Source organism: Canis lupus, chromosome 34, assembly GCF_011100685.1.
Source record: "Canis lupus familiaris isolate Mischka breed German Shepherd chromosome 34, alternate assembly UU_Cfam_GSD_1.0, whole genome shotgun sequence".
In the NCBI taxonomy this organism is placed as follows: Eukaryota; Metazoa; Chordata; class Mammalia; order Carnivora; family Canidae; genus Canis; species Canis lupus.
In genome coordinates this window covers 20521513-20542505 of record NC_049255.1, presented here as the reverse complement: position 1 = coordinate 20542505, position 20993 = coordinate 20521513, and the positions used below count along the sequence as shown (strand labels likewise).

General features: G+C 45.0%; 1 protein-coding gene and 1 long non-coding RNA gene across 3 annotated transcripts in view; both read left to right on the top strand.

The window, feature by feature from the left end:
• LOC119867505 overlaps window positions 1-2023 on the top strand; it is a 33052-nt gene extending 31029 nt beyond the window's left edge. For both annotated transcript variants that reach the window (XR_005383887.1, XR_005383884.1), the window contains one exon: window positions 1718-2023. The gene's annotated coding sequence lies outside the window, so the exon portion shown is untranslated. The remainder of the gene's footprint in view (window positions 1-1717) is intronic.
• Window positions 2024-3155: 1132 nt separating this feature from the next.
• LOC119867506 overlaps window positions 3156-20993 on the top strand; it is a 39116-nt gene continuing 21278 nt past the window's right edge. The window contains exons 1-7 of the long non-coding RNA XR_005383889.1: window positions 3156-3898; window positions 4610-4697; window positions 5512-5621; window positions 9310-14566; window positions 14860-15005; window positions 15115-15532; window positions 19675-20248. This is a non-coding gene — a long non-coding RNA (uncharacterized LOC119867506). The remainder of the gene's footprint in view (window positions 3899-4609; window positions 4698-5511; window positions 5622-9309; window positions 14567-14859; window positions 15006-15114; window positions 15533-19674; window positions 20249-20993) is intronic.

Here is a 20993-nt window from a genome sequence, read left to right as displayed (position 1 = left end):
CTCAGGCCTCTGCAGGGATGAAGCACTGCCTTAGCAATGTTTAGTGGTGAAAGCAAGGGGTTCAGAGAGTGCCCCTGCTTGTCCCAGTGGTGTCAGAAACACAAAATATGACCAGAGAGCTGGGTATCCTGTGGGCCTTAATCTTCACACGATACTGCGAGGCCGTCTGAGAGACTTATCTCATGAAACCCGAGTGTTATTTGGGAACTTATCAGGAGTGTTTCGTGAGGGGAAAGGAGAGCAGAGCCCAGCGTGTCATGGAATATTCCTTCCTTTCTTCCATTCCCCCCAAGCCCTGCGCTGTTGCATTTCTTGCTGTGTATTATTGACAGAGGAAATGCTGATTCATGGTCTGAGTTACAGGAAACCTTGTTTCCTGGTGAAGAAACGAGCCGGGTGGTTCTTGCCAGCATGCGCCTCTGCCAGTTTCTGCCACATGCCCTCTCCTGGGCCTGCACCCAGAGCCACTGAGGAGGGGTAGGGCCAGCTGGGCCTTAACCAGTGAGCTCACTTCCCCTCGGAACTGAATCCAGCACAGGCTCCTCACTGTGCCTCTCTAGGCCCTTCCGGCTCTGACCCCACGATACCTTTCCATCCCATCTCCCACCACTCCCTTCGTGCACCCTCGGCTGTGGCCACACATGACTACTCTCAGTTCTCTGTGAACACCTTGTATTTTCCAGTCGCTATGCCTTGGCTCGAGATGTGCCCTGCCTGGAATGGCCCCTGACCCAGTGTCAGTTCATTGAAATCCTACCCATGCTTCAACTCTGCGCAGTGGCTACCTGCTGTGTGCAGCCTGCTAGGTTGCCTTCTAACATTTCTGTTCTTTTATTGTAAGGGTATTTTCAAGTGTGTACAAAAAGTAGACAAAGCTGTATAGCCAACTTCTATGTTACCATTTCCCAGCCTCAACAATGAACTGATTTCTCTTAAATAGCACTCGATCCTTCCTTCTTTGAGCTCTGCTGGTAACTCTTATGTTTTGCACTCCACTCATATTTGCCGAGTGGTGTGGGAAGAAAGTGAGTCAGTGGATTTAGAATGCTGTTTACCCACCTCCCACAATGGGGAAACTGAGGCCCCAAGAAGTGAAGAGAGTTTCCCAATGTCATAAGACAGGTAGTGGCAACCCAAGACCAGATTCTTCCGAATGGCCTCACAGTCTAATTGGGAGGCGTGGATAATATACTCATAACAAGTATACGCTATTGGACCTCAAGTACTATAGGAGTTCAGGTTAAGTGATTAATAAGTAGGTGTTGAATGAATAAGTTAATCTTCTTTCCAATTGATTAATAAGATGACCCCTTAAGCTTGGCCCTGAGCAGCTCCCTGCTCCTCTCCATGTTATAATCTAATGTCAACATGATGAAGGCACTGGAGATAGCCAATTTATGTGGAGCGGAAAAGCCAGGTCCTTACAAAGGCCAGTGAGAATTAGTGAAAAGTTTAAAATGATAAATTGTCTCAAATAAGTTCTGGGTTATTCCAACATGGAGTAAAGAGTAGATAGTTTGTATCTGAAGAACTAAATGCTTCTGAGTTAATTTAGACTGGAGAGTAGGAAAAGAAATTAAGAAAGTCTTACCTTCTGTGGCTTGGAGCACGTGTGCATTAGATCATCTGGGAGGAAGATATGGAAGAAAGTGTGGAACGATAAAGCAAGAAATAAAAAGACAGCAGGGAAAAATGGCAATTTTTCATCTTGATCCAGATCTGGCTCAAACCTCGATTTTGGAAGTACAGTAAGAGGTCACCTGGATGTCCAGTCTGCAGCACCCTGATCTACTATGTCAAAACAAAAGGAGGGATCTGGTCATTAGCCAAGAAGCTGTTGCCAGTGGAGTGGAAAACAAAACATGTGTGGACTTTCCTCATTACATAGAGTTAAAACATAATTTGGGAATACTTTCCTTGAAAAAAAAAATCTCTTGAATCAGATTCTTTTGAAGGGTCACATTTAATCAGTGCCTAATCATGGTATTTCTTTGTGTGGCAACTAGATGAGGGGAGATAGAGGCAGAGGGCTGGACCAGGCATCCATCAGACACTCCGTCTCTACTGTTTCAATGATCCATTAAAATGGAGGCAGTCACACCAACACCTAGGTCGCAAGGAGGTTCTGAGGTTCACCAAAATAGTGGATAGAAAGTGACTTGTAAGCTGGGAAGTACCTCAGTAAGATCATGATGGCTGCCATTCCTAGAAGCACACTAGTCATAAATAGATGAAACAGGAGGCCTTGCCCTGGAGACAACAGGGGAGACAAGGAAAGAGACAAAGATGGGTTAGTAGAATGATGGGCTTATATTTCACATTTCAGTGTACACTAGAGACCTGGGTAAGAAGAATGTAGGAGAAAATTCTGGGACTTTTGTTCCTCCCTCACATTTGTCACTCTCTGTTGATATTCCTATGAAGATCATCATTAAAGACGTCAGTGTGAAAGCATGGTCTCTCAATCTATTTAAGAGGCAGCAAGTCAAGGGGTAGGTATATAGAGGAAGTGGGCTAGTCAGAACTGTTTTGTGTTTGGTAGGTCTGGAACTGTGAAGAGAGGAAAATGGGTAGAATTTATAAATCCTGTGAGGAGAAAAGAGGATGTAAGGTTTAATGGACAGATGGATGGGGTATATCCCCACGTGGGCTGTGGGAATCCTTTCAAGTACAGGCAGGAACAAAATACTGCTAAAAGGAGACTCATGATAGTCACCTAGATGGAGAGGGTTCTGCTACAGCAGATGATGATTTGTTTTCTGAAATCCATGAGAAAACATTTCCTTCTAAAAAAAAATTTTCCCTCTTCTACCCCATTGTACAGCATGTTCACCCGCATGTTTATTTTCTTAATAAGTTTTTCTTTCTTACATATATATATATACACACACACACACACACAATGGAATATTATTCAGCCATTAGAAATGACAAATACCCACCATTTGCTTCAAGGGCATATATAGGTAGGTAGGTGTGGCCTGGCACTAAGTAACCATTACAATCTCCCAAAGTGGTCCTAGGTGCAGCAAATCTGAACTTAACACTTGCTCAGGCCTGAGGAACAGACACTGGAACTGGATCTGAGCCCTCAAAATTCCCACACCTTACCAAACATGTGTGGTTTAGAGCCTTCAAAACAAGAAGGAAAGGCAGGGCTTCTTTTTTTAGCTGTAAAGGATTCAGCTTCTGCTGCACCGTCTTTGTGACAGGACAGCAGGGTTTCCAAGCCAGAAGCATTCAGGGAGTGGCGTGAAGGGCATGGTCATTTAGGGCCTGGAAGGTTTCCATCAGAGAGCTCAGGTGAAGGCCTCAGCCCCTGGAGCCTGCCTCACCAGGAGGGAGCCCAGCAGGAAGAAAACGCTTTGGCCGTGCTGAGCAGAACTCATTAGTGGTGGGGTCAATCCTGAGGTTAATGTATATTTGTTAGACTTTTTTGTTTCCTGGTGTCATGTTTCCATGCCTAAGCCCAGAGTCGCTCTGTAGACTTTGGCATGGATTTAGCAGCATTCTCGCTGAAAGGTGAGGCCAGTCTGTGTATGCAAGAAAACCTCTGAGGTCTGCCCTTAAAAAGACTACAACGTGATTGTTCAGATCAGACAATCAGGCTTCAAGAAGGTACTGAAAGGATGAAGCGTCCATGCTAGTGTGGGTGCAAATGTTTCACAAGAGACTCTTTAGGGGGAAAGGGCACCATTGGAGGGTTTGCTGATTTCTCTGATGTAAAAAGTCCCCCTACGGCCAAGTTCAAGTTACCAACATGACGGTCACGGAGTGTGGCATGTGGAAGAGCTGCCAAGGACCAGCACACCACCGGCCAGGAGTCAGAACAGACACAGCGGGACTCACTCAGAGAAGCAGGAAGAATTGGAACTCAGAGACCAGACGAGGCTGTTAGGTAGGTGTGGGTGTGGGCAGCGCCAGCAGCATACCAAGACCTGCAGGAGGTGACAGGCCAGGTGGCAGTCAGCGTCGTGCCAGCTGTGATAGATGGTCATCTGAAGAAAAACAGCTACTGTTCCCTGGGCGAGACATTGTGATTAGCCCTGTGCATTGTCACAAGTTGTCTCACGGTCATCTCTGCCAGGGTATTTTTATTCCTATTTTGCAGATGAGGAGATTGAGGCCCAGAGAGATCAAATAGCTGCTCGGGTAAGAAGCGGTGGAGTTAGAATTCAAATCTGGAATCTGTTTCCACTATGCTGTCAAATCAGACAGGATGTGTGGCTGCTGGTGGCTGATGGTAGTTCCTGGGGAGGCTTGACAGCTCTGTGGGAATGAGGACACTGGTGTTTGTGGAATCAGGGATTCAACATCAGGGATGAATCAGGGGACCTAGGGTGTGAGGTCAGAGAGGACAGACCTCAGGAGGGTCACAGAAATGGCCTCCAGCCTGAAGCAGAGCTAAATACCAGTCAGTCCTGGTTGTGGCAGCTGGGTCCCCAAGAAAGGGCCCTACGTGGGACGTAACTATGGACATCTGTGTTTTATATCAATATGGTGTCTACAATGCTTCAAAACTATCATACAGTCTATGGAAGCTAATTTGAAAATGCAAATATGCATTTAATTAATATATTACTTGTGACCTTATGTGACTCACTGGCAGAGTAGAGGCTGGTGTGAGCTGTGCGCTGTGGAAGGCATGAAGGCTGGGTGAGGGGACCTGTGCAGCCACTGTGGGGATGGAGGCCCAGGTGAGTGAGCTGTTGGGGGAGGGCTACAACAAAATATCCCAAAACTGGTGAGATAAGGGATAAGATCCAGAGGGAGAGAGGGAAGAAATCGTGCTAGAGAAAACCAGGGGAAGATCACCTTCCCTTTGGAGGATCAAGAAGGTCCAGTTTTGGAAGGATCTAAAGGATCTCCAGGGATTTAATGTGAGGCTAGCTTGAAAGGGAAACCTGACTGGTGATAGGTCACTGGGGACTTGGACTTAACTTCACCAGTCTTTCCTATCTGTAGATAGTTTATGCTTTGAAGCTCCTTTCCCAACTTGAAGCGTTTAATTGTACCTCCTAACCCTAGTGTTTTTGTGTTAAATGGCAGTGGCACAAAGTGGAAAATTAGGGTATTATATAAAGGAAAACCATGGGAGATTCAGGTGGGCTGCTGTCATTATGGATGTCCCATCTATGGGGGACGAGCCTCCCTCTTCACTCTTGGGTGCTAGTAGCCCAAATCCGTGCCGTTGCATGGGTGATTTCATTTCACCCTGCTAATAAGTGGCAAAGGGAGTATCTGAACCTTGGACACCCTTCAGAGCCAGAACCTATATTATTAGGGCAAACCATATGAAGTGGTCTTTCTTTTACATCATTTAGATTGAATATTGGTAATTCTATCTCAAGCTATTTTGACCTCCGAGTGCTGAGAGCGTCCTAAAAGTAAACAGATCGTACTGTTCCAGTGAACAGACCCAGTCAACAATCTCAGCTGCAATGTGATGTCCTGCTTCTTGTGTCACATGTGATGCAAACTGTAGGAAAGAATTTTTTTTTTTTTTTTCAGAAACAAAGGTGATGAATGTGTGAGATGATCAAACCTGCGGAAGTTACCGGAATGGATTCCCTTCAGATAATGGACATTGGTTAGAGACCCAGAAAGGGATCGCCCAGATGGTGAGTTACTTGGGAGTCAGCATGGTTTCTGGCACATAGTGTTGAATAAATGGTGAACAAAGAATTTATGCTTGTGGAAGATTTCACACTGAGGTTACATAATAATACAGCTCCCCCCCGGTGAGTCCATGCACCACTCACCAACTCAACCTCTTGGCACATGGTTGATACTTTGGACCAGAGCAAATTTTGGCAGAGCAAATGGTGCTGAGGTGGAGGAGTCAGCATTTGCCTAAATTGTTCTTCCATTGGCTGAGCCAGGTGACTTCAGGAATATTGCTTACACTTCTAGGGCCTCCGTTAAGTGGGAAGGCTTATTCTTTCCAGCTTTCTCTCTAGATAGTTGGGAGGATCTTAACAGCTTAGAGAAAGTAAGTCTTTGTGAGCTTAGAAAGAAAAAGCAAAACAAAACGCTTGAGGTAGGAAACAAAACATTTAACCTTGTAGGCAAAAGAGGGACAACATGGCAGCTTGTTTGGAAGTCTGGGAAGGCTCCCCGTTAGTGAGATAGTAGATGGGTCAAAGGGGAGAGTGATAAAGCATTCCTGACACTTTGCCCAAACCTGGCCTAGTGCCTGAATTTCTACTGAAGCCACATCACCAGTAACTGCGGACTCTGACTCAGGAACTTCACCTGCTGCAGAGGGCGATTAGCAGCAGTGCCCACCACCACAGCTGTGGGCTTCCTGCCCCTGCCTGCCCCCGGGCCCCTCTACTCATTCCTCCCGAGCCCCCCCCACCCCTTTCTCCTTTTGGGAACAACTGTGCATAATCCCTGCTCCCCTTCCTGCCCCTTCCCCAAGACCCCCACCTGCCCTTTCTGATTCTGTGCCAGCAGCTGGTCGGTGAGCAGTGCCAAATCAAACAGATGTGTGTGGTATTGGCCGGCACGTGTGACCAGACTCTCTGTCCAGCCTTGTCCCTGAGCAGGGCTCTCTCTCTAGAGGGTCGAAGCCTGGGCACTCCCTGTCAGGGGGAAGGACAGGCCCGAACAGAGAAGTGACCAGAACCATGGCCTTCTGACTGCCTTTGTCTCCCTCCTCCTCCTCTTGGCGATTCTTTATTGATCTCTCTTGGCGCAGCACCTCTTCCCCTTCTTTGTTACTTGTCTTGTATTTTTGTTTCTTATTTAAAAAAAAAAATTCATTCTCATTAATCAAACTCACGAGACTTTCATGCATCGGATTTAGAAAAGAGGGCAAAACAGAATCTTTTAAAAACGGGTTTTAAAGTTCAAGTTCTCCTAGGTTAATAAAAGACATCACAACGGGCCAGAAACCAGCCAGAAAAAGAATAACAGCTGGTCGGCTTCACCGCAGCCCGCCCAAACCGGGGGCCTTCAAGATGTCACTTCCTTCCTTCCTTTCTTAGTCAGTGGCATGCAAAATTCATGGCAATTCTCAGAACTAGGTACCCTTGCAAGTGTCTTTGATTTTTCTGTACAGTTGGCTAATTCTACTCACTCCCACCTACCTGTCTAAGTGGGCATGACTTGAGAACAGCAGCAATTAAGCCAAGAGAGTCCTGTGACACATCAAAGCCCTCTGGAATAGTGAAATCTCATTGAAAATAAAATTAGCGGGTCTAGCATCATGATACAAAAATTGCTCCGTGTTTTAAAGTATACATATTTTTCCTTATGAACCTTCGGAGGGAAACAGCCTGCATCCTGCATAGCTGCTAGTTGGGAAATGGTCCCAGCAGAAACGAGAAACTGCAGCAAAATAGTAATTCATACTCCAAATCATAGTCTTAAATGTTGATAATGATTAGTGGCGCACCTGAGCGTCTCAAAATTCCACAGACATGCATGCCTTTTGCATTTGATGATTGAATAGAAAGTACAAGATTAGTGAAGTAGGCCTTGCGTAGGTTTCTGTATATGGCTTAAGAGAGCATCCGCATTGAAGAAACAATAAATTATAAGAACGAGTTTCCCATTTTGCCCTGACTTCCAGGAAGCTCAGAGCCGAAGCTGAATCTGATGCCTCACCCAACAATTATATTAGCCTTGCCATTTCTTTTCGCTCTAATCCAAGTTTCTAGCTCTAGTTTTGTTTACTGCTCAGCGTATATCTTCTTTTATGTCACAAATCGCCCCAAATTCTTTTTGGAAAAAAGGGTGGCATACCAACTATAGGGAATCCCATAAAAGCGACTTCTAATAATGATGATGATAATGATTCATGACACTTCACTTTCTACCTTTAATTAGTTATTTATGTACTTGTTGTAAGGTTCTCATTAGACTGCAGATTCCCCGAGGGCCCGAGCTGGGCTTCAGGGCACAGCATCTCCCCTGAGGTGGGTGTTTAGCAAGATTCTGCTGGATAAATACAGCCTTCGGGTGACTTTCAGAGAAAATAGGATGAGGTTTTCTTCCCTTTCTTTTCCATTCCTTTCCTCTCCCTTTTCTCTTTCTTCAGAGGAGACTCTATTGATGTAGCTTCTGCAGACAGGCAGCTCTGAGCTAATATATGGGGCTGCTGCTACGGTGCTGGGTGAGAAGTGATTTTCTTCTCTTTCCCCTTTGAAGACCATCGTAAATTTTTCCTTCCTCTGCATTGTTCTCTCCCTCTTCCTGAATAAGGCTCAGTAATGTTCTCCTACATAAATAATAACCACTTACATTTACATAAGCATCGGTAACATTGGCACATCCCTTCCAGAAAGGATTTGAGATGGGCATCTGAGAGGATTTTAAATTTTACAGCGTACTTCGACTGCGGTGGCGGCTGTTAGCAGCTAATACTTATTGCGTGCTCACCCTGTGCCAGGCACTAGGCAAGGGCTTTTTGGATACTATCTCATTTAGTCCTTGCAGCGGTCCTGTGGAGGAGCTACTGATGTACCCCACTAGCCATGAGAACAGACGGTGAGGCCCTGGACCTTGCCCAGGGTGGCACAGGTAGCAGGGAGCGGGATTGGGCTTTGACCCCTCACTTCTGAGTACAAAACCCAGGCTCCTACCCTCTCTCCATTTACTCCCTTTGAGTCATTAGTCCAACCCACCAAAACAGGCAAAGTGGGAGCGATTAATCCTGTTCTATAGATGGCAGGAAAGAGGAAGAGCAGTGTTTGAGTGCCGATGACATCCAGGGCATTGTGCTTCACTCACAATATTTCATTTGGTCCCTCCAGTCATCTCGCAAGGCAAGCAGCAACATCTGTGTCACAAACGAGGGGGACAGGAGCTATGAGCGCTTACTTAACTGGCACAGACACCTGGATGAGAGGGTAGGATTTGATTCTGGGTCTGTTTGGCTCTAAAGTCCATGTTTTCCCCCTGGACATGTGGAAAAACTGGCCCAAGTTCACATCATGAGGTTACGAAAACAACACCAAGTTTGGTATAAACTAGAGTTTTTAAAGTGCCCTTTTTAAGGTTCTGGTGTCCTGCTGAGGTCAAAAAGTACAGCGTCTGTCTGGCTACTGAGTGTCTTTCCCCATGTGCCCTTGAGTGGGGGGAGCATCTTATTATGACTTGACAAGGCGGATGCAATTGAATTTCCATCTCATTCAGAGCAGAGAGAGAATAGCTTTGGGAACGAGGCTAGTTTGAAACAAGGGCTCCTGAAGCTAATTAAAAGCTAGGCTGGAGCTGTGCTTTTCATTCCTTAAGAATGTTCGACCTCATTAAATAGGAAAAAGCAAGTGGAATTTTCTGATTTTTTTTTTTTTTTTTCAGGTTCTGCAGTGGTTGGGGACTCGGAGCAAGTGAGACATACTTCTACGGCTTCTTGTTTGCACAGTATCTCTGACAACGTCACTGTCGTGAGGAAGACTTAACCCTTCTCGAGTGCTTCGCACCTCAGGAGAGGGCAACTGGGCAAAGCAAACACAGAAGGACATCCTGGGTCCTGCTTCAGGCTCCCAGTCCCCTGCACTCTCTCGCCTCTCGATTGCAAGGGATGGAGAAAGCGTTTGCAGGCTCCAGCACAGTGGAGCAAATGGCTGGCCTTTGGAAAAACCTCCCTTTCAGACACTTGGAGCTAGCCTGCAGTCACGGCCACAAGGTTCCAGCCAGAGGAAATAGAAAACTTGGCAGGCTTTCCATGGGGCTTCTAGATGGAACAGAAGAGCCTAAAACCCTGTTCTGTTGTTTGGACTTGGGACTCCCTGTGGCCAGGAGTCAGTCAGGGGCCATGTGCTCAAGCCACCAAGCTACCTGGGACCACAGAGATCGGGCTGGGAGAGGTACATCCTGGAAATCCTTAGGTTTTGATTTAAAAACCTCCTCCTACAGGACACCTGCGGGGTGCCAGGCCCTGTGCTAGCAGCTTTGCATATATTATATCTAATCTTTCCAGCCACCTTGCATGGTAGGTGTTATTACCCTCATTTTAGAAGTGAGGAAGCAGAGGTGCCAGCTATGATCTTCTGCGTGGCTCTTGGCCCTGCTAATAGAGCACAGTTGGAAGAGTCCTAGTTTCGTGAAGTATCTGAAATGGAAGGAACATTAGAGGTCATGTCTGCCTTGTGAGGATAATGATGAAAAGAGATCCAAAGCCAGAAATGTAAATTAATCTGCTCAAGGACACACAGCAGAGCTGACACCTTCACATCCATCTCTTCTTTCCCATGTAATAGCAGGAGAACAGAGAGATGTAGTTGCCACCTGGGATGAATGGAACAAGTGTCAAGGCCTGCTCTGTCTCTGTCTCTAAGCGATGATCACCACAGGCATGGCAGTTTTCAAAGGTCTTCTCACTTGATCTGGTCGACATGTCTTAAAAATGAGAGAAGGGGAAGCTTTGCCGTTCTGGGAGGATGAAGTAAGCTGCCGATGAAAAAAAGTGCACATCCACGTCTGTAAAATGTTTTCAGCCTCTCACGATAAAAGTGGCGGAGGCGAGTCAACGATTTTAGAATTTTCTTTTTTCCTTCATCTCGTAAACTTAGGTGTCACACACTGCTAAGTCTTTGCTTCCACAGGGTGGCAAATTTGCTTCTCTCTCTCTTTGGTTTGCTCCAAATTGCTTGGGGTTCCATCAGAAAGCTCTTCTAGGAATGTCCCTGCATTATCTCATGAAGTCTCTAGGGAGTGTATAGTCTACAGTCAGCGCCATAACATAAACACCAGTCTCCTTGAGCCACATGTGGGATTGCCCAGACTCTGGCATCTTGGAACTCAGAAATGGTGCATGTACTGGGGTCTGGCCGCAGCACCATGTACAGCATAGTTAAGAAGCACTAGGGCTGAGAGGGAACGGGGAAGCTGTGATAGGGTCATTTGCAAGGGCATGGAATAAGTAGTTTAGATGATTGGTTCTATTTTTCACTTTGCATATTCTGTAAGAGTCAGTTTTATTTATCTGTTAAGTGAATATAATAACGGATAAACCTGCTTCTAAACGGAATGAGATACAAAATCTACACACGTTCAAGAGTCTGTCTGAGCCGGCCTTAGCTATGCTCCCTATGCTTCAGCCACTGGAGGGCTTGCTGATCCCTGAATGTGTCATGACAGTGCCCATGGGAAATAAGAGTAATACCTTCTTCAGTTTGCTATCTATGATTTACCCTCTAGTCAAAAAGGATTTGACACTTTGGAGTTAAACTTTCACGTACATTTTCCCATTTAGCCCTCAAAAGGACCCTGTGAAAGAGATCTTTCTTCCCATTTTGCAGATGCCAAATCCAGGCACAGACAGGTGAAACACTAAGCTCAAGGTCACATATATGTTAGATGCAGGAACAATGGGTCTCCTGAGTTCCAACCCAGAATTCTTTCCTCTGTATTGCATGGGACAAGGGCTTAATTCTCCCAGATTTGGAGTATATGTTTGGCCACTAATGCTTTCCTTCAAGATGGGAAAAACACCTGGCTGTTGCTTTTCTACACCACAGTAATGACCACATACCTCATGTGCACACAGGCTTCCCTGCCTTGATTCATCCTGTCCCCTCTGCTGGGAATGCCTTCCTCTCCCCTTCTCCGAATGACCAACTCCTCCTAATTCCTTTTAAGGCCACATGCTATCTGATTAATTTCCTTTTTTATGTCCCACGGTGCTTTTCATGTCTTCACTACAGCAAGTCAGTGGGCAGTAAGCCATAGCCAGGTGTGTCTCATGGAGTCACAGGGGGGACAGAACCCAGTGACCAAGTAGAGGGAAAGCTTGTTCAGATGCAGGATCAAGTCTTCATTTTTATATTTTCATAGTGGATATTTGGCAGATAATTGACCAGAAGTTGCTCAGAGCCTGAAAATCAGCCTGCTTCTAGAAAGAAACAAAATGGCAGGAGAGAAGTAATGTAGTAAATATGGAAACCAGGATCTCAGCCCTCACATTGCAAACTGAATTTCTTGAGGCTACAGATAACTTCCTGGAGTGCCTGCGCATTTCAGATGGTTAGGCACACTTTGGAGGGACTCTTGGAATTTTTTGGGAGATGGGTCTACCAGTAGTTCCTGTTTCGAGTGAGCCTTAGCTCCCTCAACCAATGCCTTAAGAGCTGACTGCTGGCGTGCCATGTTCTGTTGCCTTAGCCTGAATTTTTCCTTCTAAGTGTCAAAAACAACAATAGATGGAGAAAATGAATTGAGTGTGTGTGTGTGTGTGTGTGTGTGTGTGTGTGTTGGGGGTGGGGAGCAATCCAGGAGTCCCAGAATAACCTCCAGTTTGGTAATAATTTATCTTATTTCATTGTTAATTTTGCAATTAAGCAGGCGTACTTTATATGCCCGAATGACCCATGGATTGTATCTTAATCAAATTAATGTGTCTAACATAAGACTGATTCAGTGTTCAACTGTGAGACTGACAAATGACGCAAAGCCCAAGTTTTCTCTTTCCTTTCTCTCTCCTCTCCCCGCAAAACCCTCCATCACGAAAGGTCAACTGACTGAAAAGCTGTTGTTTTGATGGCTGCCATGAGATCCTATTGGTTAAAAATGTGAGAAGGCTGGGTACCTCCCCCCACCCCACTTCAAACCAACTGTATGTGTGTGTGATAGTGTGTGTGTAAGTTTGGATGAAAAAAAATTGTGGTTAATTCTTCTTGTTGTGTACTTCCTGCCACTGACATTTGTTGCTGCTGCTGTGTAATGTAGTTGAGGCTGAGTAGGAGAATGAGATGCAAATGAACTATAGATGTATTCCTTAATTATGGCTACCCTCCTCAATCTCTATTCTTGGAAAATTTGAAAAGTAGAAAAAGGTGACCAGGGAAGCCAGCTAGTTGTTGCATTGCCCTGAAGCAACCCCTTTAGATCATTTTAGTTGATAAGTAATTTGAAAAAAGTATGATTCTGTTTAATAAAATGATATCTATATTTTGAGACTATAAATAATAAATAATGGTTTCTTAAAGAAGACTTTGGGTAAAGGTCTAAGACTTATGTTTTCCTGGGCTTAATTTATCAGCACTTAGAGGGACTTCAGCAATAGTTTCTCATCCTCATCTGATCCATTTGCCAGGATTAGTGAGATATTTCTTAACTCTAATCAGGTCACATCTCTTCCCTGTTTAAAACCTTTCAATGGCTTCCAATTGCACTAAGTTCAAAGTGCTTGCCATGGTTTATGAGACCTATATAATATGCTCCCTTCTTGCCCTCTGACCTTCTCTCTCTCCCCTCCCCCTTACTACACTGGCCACTTGCTTTCCAGCCTCAGGACCTTTGCAAAGGCTATTTCTGCATTTTGCCCCTCTGCTCCCATCCTGGCTCATAGAGTAATGGTCACCTGTACAGTCAGGCCTTTCCTGACCCACCGATGAAAACTATGCCATTCTTTCTATTATGTCTCTTCACACTTCCCTATGCTTTCCCTTTCATGAATATGTGATAATTTGTAATTTTATATTTATTTTTCTACTAAAGTTTTGTTTAATGACTGTTTACTCACTACTCTATAAGCTTTATGTCTGCTTGATTTGCCACTGTACGCAGTTCTGGGCATATAGTAGGAGCTTAATTAATATTTATTGAAAGAAAGAATGGGCAATGCATTGACTTTCATAATACTTGAGATTCCTTAGCCACAGAATGGGAATAGTCATCTTTATTCAATAGCTAGCTATGGAATTCAACTTGACATTTGTTTTACACAGAACTTTGAGATGTTAGGATATTGGTTGGCCATGGAAGGAATGTGAGACCAGGAGTTTTGTTTTTTGTTTTTCCCCTCCATTCAGAGTTCAGTGGCTTGCGTACTAGGGATTAGACACAGCCCCTGTTCTTCCTCCCATGCCAGGCCAGGGTAGCTGCATCTCTGCTGCATCTTCCTTCTTTTAGCCCCTCCAGTCATTGTCTCTGCTTTTAACCAGCCTGGGAAATCATAGGGAATACATATATCAACAATTCAAGGTTCACTCCTCACAATTCTCCCTTTATTTAGGAATTTATTGTTGCCTAAATAATCTTGGAGACTTTAAAAGAGATGTTGAAACAGTCTAGGCCAGAGCCTAAAGTTTTTTCAGGTATGTTCCTACCAAACCCATGGCTCTGATTCCTTTTCAGTCCAAAAATTTCTTCCAGAGTGGATACAGAAATCTGAAAGAAGGTGATAACACAAGGAGTCATGTCTTCCAGAAAACCAGTGAATATCTCTGAACTTTGATTTATCTATGAAATGTGGCTAAAACCATCAATCTGAAGGTGCATTTAAGACTAAATTAAATCACATATGTAATAGTATTTTTACAGTATCTGATACTCAATGCTCAGTCAAAGTCCACTTATTATTTATCTACCACTTTCACTTCTCCCTACCCTTCTTTGGTCACTCCAGATGCTACTCTGAGATTCCTTTAGCCCAGGATGGGAAAGAGTATCATGACAGTTGGCCCACCTGTTCATCAAGAAAGTGGGAAAGTGTGTTGTGTTTAGTCGATGAATCATTGAGGAGCATTGACCTCACATAGGATTTTCCATCTCAGCTCTGTGTATGTGCTGGATTTCAGCCTCTAGAATTCCAGTATGCGGAGGGGTTTTAATGGTAAGCAAATTCAATCTCCCCCACTCATTCATAACTAGCGGTCTAGTGAACAAAGCAGTCTTTGGTAGAACCACCCCACTTTCTGATTTTGCAAACATGCTTCATTTCCACTTCCTAAGGGAGAAAATCCTAGAAAGAATGTGAGATGACCAGAAGGGAACAAGCAGCAGCCTAACTATGGACAAATCCTACCATCAAACCAAAATCTTAAGCTTGCTATGTTGGCCTGAAGAACAAAATGGTTGGGTTGTCAATCATGGAGGCTTTTGATTGTTTGTTTTGTTTTGTTTTAGTTATCTTAAAGTAGTAGGGTCCCTACCCCCCAAGAAGCTAAGTGGATGAGGGATGTGGAGAGATACTTATAGAAGACTGATGCTCTGCCTTGGACAGTATGATGCCTGCCTGGGAGAAGTGACCAGGCTGGCAACATCTGAAAAAGGTGAGAGAATCTCCTGGTTTCCAGTCTGTTCTTTTCAAATTTGTGTGCCTTCCAGTAGAAATAGTTTTTGGCCCTGCTAATTTTGTTCTTTCCCATGTCTGCACTGTAGGGTTCTGCTAGATTCTCAGGCTGGGAGATAACTTACTACTCTGTGCCAGATTCCTCTTCTGAGATTTCTACTCCTTGAAAGGTGCCAGCCTAGAATCGAAGAGTTGACTAATTTGAGTTGGTGGATCTGAGTTCATGTGCCAGCTCTGCCATTTACAGAATTGTGACCACAGCCTGTGGCTTCAACTCCTATGCCACAGTTTTCATATTGGTGAGTGGAGGAAGATGGTGTGTACCTCATGGAACTATTAGGAGAGAGCATGGAAGGCATTGAAGAGTGCCTGGCACTTGGCCAACAGTCAAGGCTAGTTGGCTCCATTCCTCGACCTGCCTCCCATATTCCTCTGTGTTCTTTGCTATGGAAGGAGCCTGACAAGCATCAAGGACTATGAGGAAGATGAAAGAGAAAACTTCAGGAGGTAATGGTCTTATAGACTTCAAGAGGGAGGTTTAGCAGGTTAATTTTGTCCAGGAAAGAGTCTTATCTTTGGAACTTACAACAAAGTTTGGTTGTGCAGGACTAAGACCTGGCAATGAAACTGAAGCTGTGGACAACCTTTCTAGTCTGGATTTATGGTGCTATTTTGAAATACACCTAAAATCCCAAAGGAATAATTCTGTTACAGAATTATATATTTGCCTTTTGTAGAAAGTGGTCTTTTTAGCAATGCTGCAGGAAGCTGCATTGAAGTTTATCTGTTAATATTTGACAAAATAAGGGAGATACCCACTCCATTGTTGCTGACTTTTCAATGAGGAGGACAGAATATTGAATAAGTAATCACAATGAATTGAGCAAATGCTCTGAGAGGGGTAGCACGATGTTGAGAATACTTAGTTGGAGTACTAACTTAATTTGGTGGTTGGGTGGGAGGTGGCCAGATGTGGTCAGGGAAAGCTTCCTAGAAGAATGGCATTTAAATTGAGACCTCAAGTCTACATGTAGAGTCAGAGGGTGTTCCAGGTAGAAAAACCAGCATGTGCAAAGGCCCCAGGTGAGAGAGCATGAAGTAAGGTCGAGGACTTGAGGAAGCTTGGTTGGGGTGGGATAGAGGGCAGTAGGTGGAAATTAGTCAGAGAGGTAGGCAGGGCCAGCTCATGAACTTTCTGGGAAGCCAAGATGAAGGATTTAAACCCTATCCAAGAATCATAAAGTGTTTTGCTTGAAGAGTGATCATAATCAGCAAGGTTGGCTCCTGGGTGGGGCATGTTTTGACACATCTTAAGCAAGAGGTAAAGGTGGCCTGGACTTAGGCAGTGACAATGGAGCGGAGAGAAGAGGAAGGATCAGAAATGTTTTGGGGAAACATTGCCAGGACTTGGCCATGGGTTGGATGTGGTGTGCTTGTGGAAGAAGGAGGTGTCAAGGAATCCAGGATTCAGGCTAGGTAGGGTTCAGTGAACAAGAAGCAGGTGTTGACAGAGAAAGGATGAAGTTCAATGTGAGAGCTGGGTGGATGGTTTAGTTTATAGACAAGAGCTAAGATGTAGATAAAGATTTAGGGGTTAGCGGGATGTAGATCACTGTTTCTCAAATTATACCCAGGTACCACCTGCATCAGACCCACCTGCTGTATATAATAAACAAAGACTACAGGAGAAGGCTGGGATAGCAGCTAAAGAGTTGTTAAATATTTTGCACATGAAATGAGCACGGAGAACAGAAATTTGAACACCTTCCAAAATCAGTGGCACTTAAAGTAATGGTGCCTGCATATTCCTAGTGTGGAGTGACGGCAAAACTGCTGGAGAAGTGGAGAGGGTTTCTTTTATTTGCCCTTGTCTCTCCTCTGCTTCTTATCCATTCAGCACCCCTTTGCCCCCCACACAGACTCATTTTGTTTGTTTTGTTTTGGGGAGGGGGGAGGAATGGTACAAATGAGGCCCAGCCCCTTTCAATTTTTCTTTTCTTCTTTTTTTAGTCTAATTCAGGACAAAAAAAGCTTTCATCGAAAGAACAGATGTCATCTGCTTTGGTCTTTTGTGGTGGTTTTATTTTATTTTATTAAAAAAAAAAAATGCTCCTGCAGATGAGGCTCATTTAAACATAATGACGAGGCAACAAAAGCCCTCGCACAGAGGCGCTTCAGATTCGGTTTGACTCAAGGGAGGGAGAGCAGACAAGGAGATGTCCTGTCCACTTGGCTCCCCTCCTTAGGGCCCCAGCAGCTGCATTTCAGATGCAAATGGAAGCCGAGGGTGGGGGGCGGAGGAGGGGAGTGGAAATGCCCAGGAAGCTGATGTGCAGGTGTCGAGGATTCCAGACATCGCTACAACAACAGGCTCTGCAAACACAGAGCTCACAGAGAGTGGGCTTGAGGGCGCTCGCTGGGAGGGCTCAAGTGGACCTGCAGCTGCGCTGGACATTTCTTTTCTTAGCCATCAATGGGCTCTGTATTGAAAATATGAGAGCCAGCAAATGGTACGTTCAGAGAAAGGAAACGCTTTGGAAATGGAGCAAACATCAGGCTGAAAGGGCTTCCCCTTGGCCATGCTCATCATTTAAATCCACGTACTTGCGTGAAATAGATATTTGATATATGAGACTGGCATCCTGGGGCTGGAAGGAATCCGTGGAATTGTCACATTTATCCCCTCTCCTTCTATAGATGAGAAGTATGTGCAGGCTCTGAGTGACTTGCCCCAGGTCACATAGCGCCTGAAAGAAAGGCAGCCATCCTAGGGGTAGTGACATTTCTCGAGCCTTCTCTGTGCTAGACACAGTTCAATATTTTGTGTGCAGGATTTTATTTCCTTTGCACAGCAGACCCATGAGAGAGTTCTCCTTATTTCCATTTGTAATGTGGAGAAATTGAGGCTTCAGTGAATTCAAAACTTTTCCTGAGTCAAAAAGCTGGTAAGTCCGGGCAGCCTGGGTGGCTCAGTGGTTTAGCGCTGCCTTCGGCCCAGGGCGTGATCCTGGAGACCCGGAATCGAGTCCCACATTGGGCTCCCGGCGTGGAGCCTGCTTCTCCCTCTGCCTGTGTCTCTGCCCCTCTCTCTATCTGTGTCTCTCATGAATGAATAAACAAAATCTTAAAAAAAAAAAAAAAGAAAAAGCTGGTAAGTCATAGTCAGGATTTGAACCTATGTATGAATGTCTTATTCCAGAACTTATACTTTTTTTTTTCATTATACTTCATTCCTAACTCCTGGGAAAGTCTTTTTTTTTCTCTCAAACACACACGCATGCGTACACACACACCTCTCTGTTTATCTATTGTTTCTATTTCGATATGTGTAAAATTCATGAACATGTGTAAATATTAAAACCTCAAAATAAACATGTGACTTCTGCCATATAAGTATTAAGCCAAAACACTATCAAATTCAGTGATAGAATAGTTATGGTTAATGTTGGCAACAATCCCTTGCTATGTGTCTGGCATAGACTATACACTCAAGGAATATCTGGATTTGAATTGTGCCCTTATGTTTGGAAAGGGGCTTTTCCTTAGTAGCAGAACCTAGTGTCTACCACTATTGTGACTCCTGTGAACCTTACATGCTTGCATTGTGCCTGACTGTGCTCATGAGGCACCTTCACATGCATTAGTTTATTGCATCTTGGGAATACCAATGTAAGGAAGGTAAGCAGGGCCACTAGTCCCACTTTATAGGTGAGAAAACTGAGGCTCAGGGAGATAAACTAATGTTCCCAGAGAAAGCTGGGAGGTGAATGCAGATGTGCTCACACCAGCACACCAGCAGAAGCTGTATACTGAGGGGCAAGGTGCTGATGGAGGTTAGAGGAGGAGAGTCATCAGCACATAGGTAGGTGTACCTGTCTCCACTGGCTGAAAGACATTGTGGTCCAATGTATAAAACTCCAGATTTGCAAACAGACAACCCAACGCCCTGTGGGTACGTGAGTGTGTAGGCGGTGCTGGAGGTGTGGGGATCATTGAGGATGGTGACCTGGGGGAGGTGAGACTCTGTGGGTGGTTCCTTTGCACGGATGCGTCACCCTCTGTGCCCGCCCGAGGACTGTGACAATGCCTACGTGAGTGCCCACAAACAAGCACACATGTGGGTGGACAGTAACCATGAGTGTGCTAAGGACATGGCCAGAGTCCTGGCCTGTGGCAGCGTGGGTCCTGGGTTTCTGGGTCTCTATGTGGAGCCCTGTCTTTGAGCAGTTCTGTGACTTCAATCGGAGCTACTGAGACCAGCCATTTTGCTGTGTGGGTGAACCCACAGTCCCACTCCTTCCTTGGGAAAAATAACTCAGCAAAATCTACTACTACTGAGTGGGCCAAGGATATGAGCTGTATACTTGAAGGATGATGCAGTCTGAAATCTGCGGCTAGTAGAATTGTAATGTATCTGGTTCAAAGACTTATTTTATGGATGGAAACACTGAAGATCAAAGGACAAAAGTACTTTTGTTACTAAATACCCATTTTTGATATTTCATTTATTAAAAAAATATATTTGTTGAGTAGACATTCTGTGGAAGGACTCACCTTTGAGGATTTCCCAGTTTAGTGGAGAGAGACATGTAAAAACAAAAAGTCACAATGCCACTAGGTGCTTAATATGAGTGACTATGTTTTGACAGAGCTCACAGAAGGAGTTACCAACTCATTTCCGGGTGTCTAAGAGGGCCATACATCAGAGATGACATTTGAGCCAAATCTGGGAAGAAAATAATTTTCCAGAGACACAGAAGTGCTTACCTATGAGAAGGTAACGACATGTTCAAAGACCCAGAGGTGAGAAGAGCACAGTGTGATATGGGACTCAGTGGTAGCTGGAATTTAGGGTGTGTCTCTGTCTACCTGAGTTTGTAGGGTGGAGTCAACAGGCAAAACCAGAAGGTGGGGAAGGGGGGTGCTGGATCAAGAAGAGCTTTGTATGCCAGACTCAGGAGTTTGGACTGTTTCCTATAGGATCTGGGAAAGCATTGAAGGATGTTAAGCAGGGTGATAAGATTCAAAGTAAGGCTTAAGCATATTGTTCTGCAGACAGTCTGGAAAATGGATTGGAGATAAGGAGATAGCTGGAAGATGCCAGAAAGAGTCATGATGGACGATGATGAGGGCCTGACCAGTTCCAGCTGAAGTGGGGATGGGCAGGAGGAAATGGATGTGAGAAATTCAGGACCTGGCAGGAACATGAGTACCGGAGCAATGGTGAGTATGGGTGGAGGAAGGGTGCAGGATGTCTTAGCACCAAGATTGGTGATTGGGTAGATGGTGGTACAGTCAACCAGGAGAGGAGCTGAGGGAGGCAGATGCAGAAGCCATTATGTATATAGTTTTAGACCTGATCTTGTTTAATGTTTGGGAATGTCGAAGTGGCGGTGCAGATGAAGGAAATGGTCTGGAGCCTGGGAGAGAGGCCAAGGTTGGAAGTCAGGTAGCTGTCAGAATTATAACCCATGCACATTGATTTTGGTGAGATGGAACCCTATCTGAAAACCAATTCATCAAGAATGATATTCAAATGTATCTTAGTACTCGAGCTGAAAAGCTCCAGAAGACAGAAAAATGCCCAGTATTTGTTCTAGAAGGTCCCTGTGAGCCAGCAGGAGTTTGCCAAGAAATGAAACAGAGGGTGCCCCGGAAAGGCACTCAGGCCCTTACTTGTCTGCTTCGTGTCAGAGTCAGGAGCCCAGCAGGGCCAAACCTCTTTATCATGGAGTCATCCTTCATCAGATGGAGTGTTCACTTATTTCCTCTCCAGCCCCCGTGCCCTTCCTACCACCCCCACCTCCTCGCCTTAGTCACTGAAGCTGAGTCATCCACTGAGCCTATTCCTATCACCTTCCCTCCATCAGGGCAGAGAGGGTTGGGGCAGGAGCTTCTGGGCATAGGGGGCCAGATGGGGACAAGAGGAAGTGTCTCAGACTCTGGGTTCCAATCCCTTTACCACCAT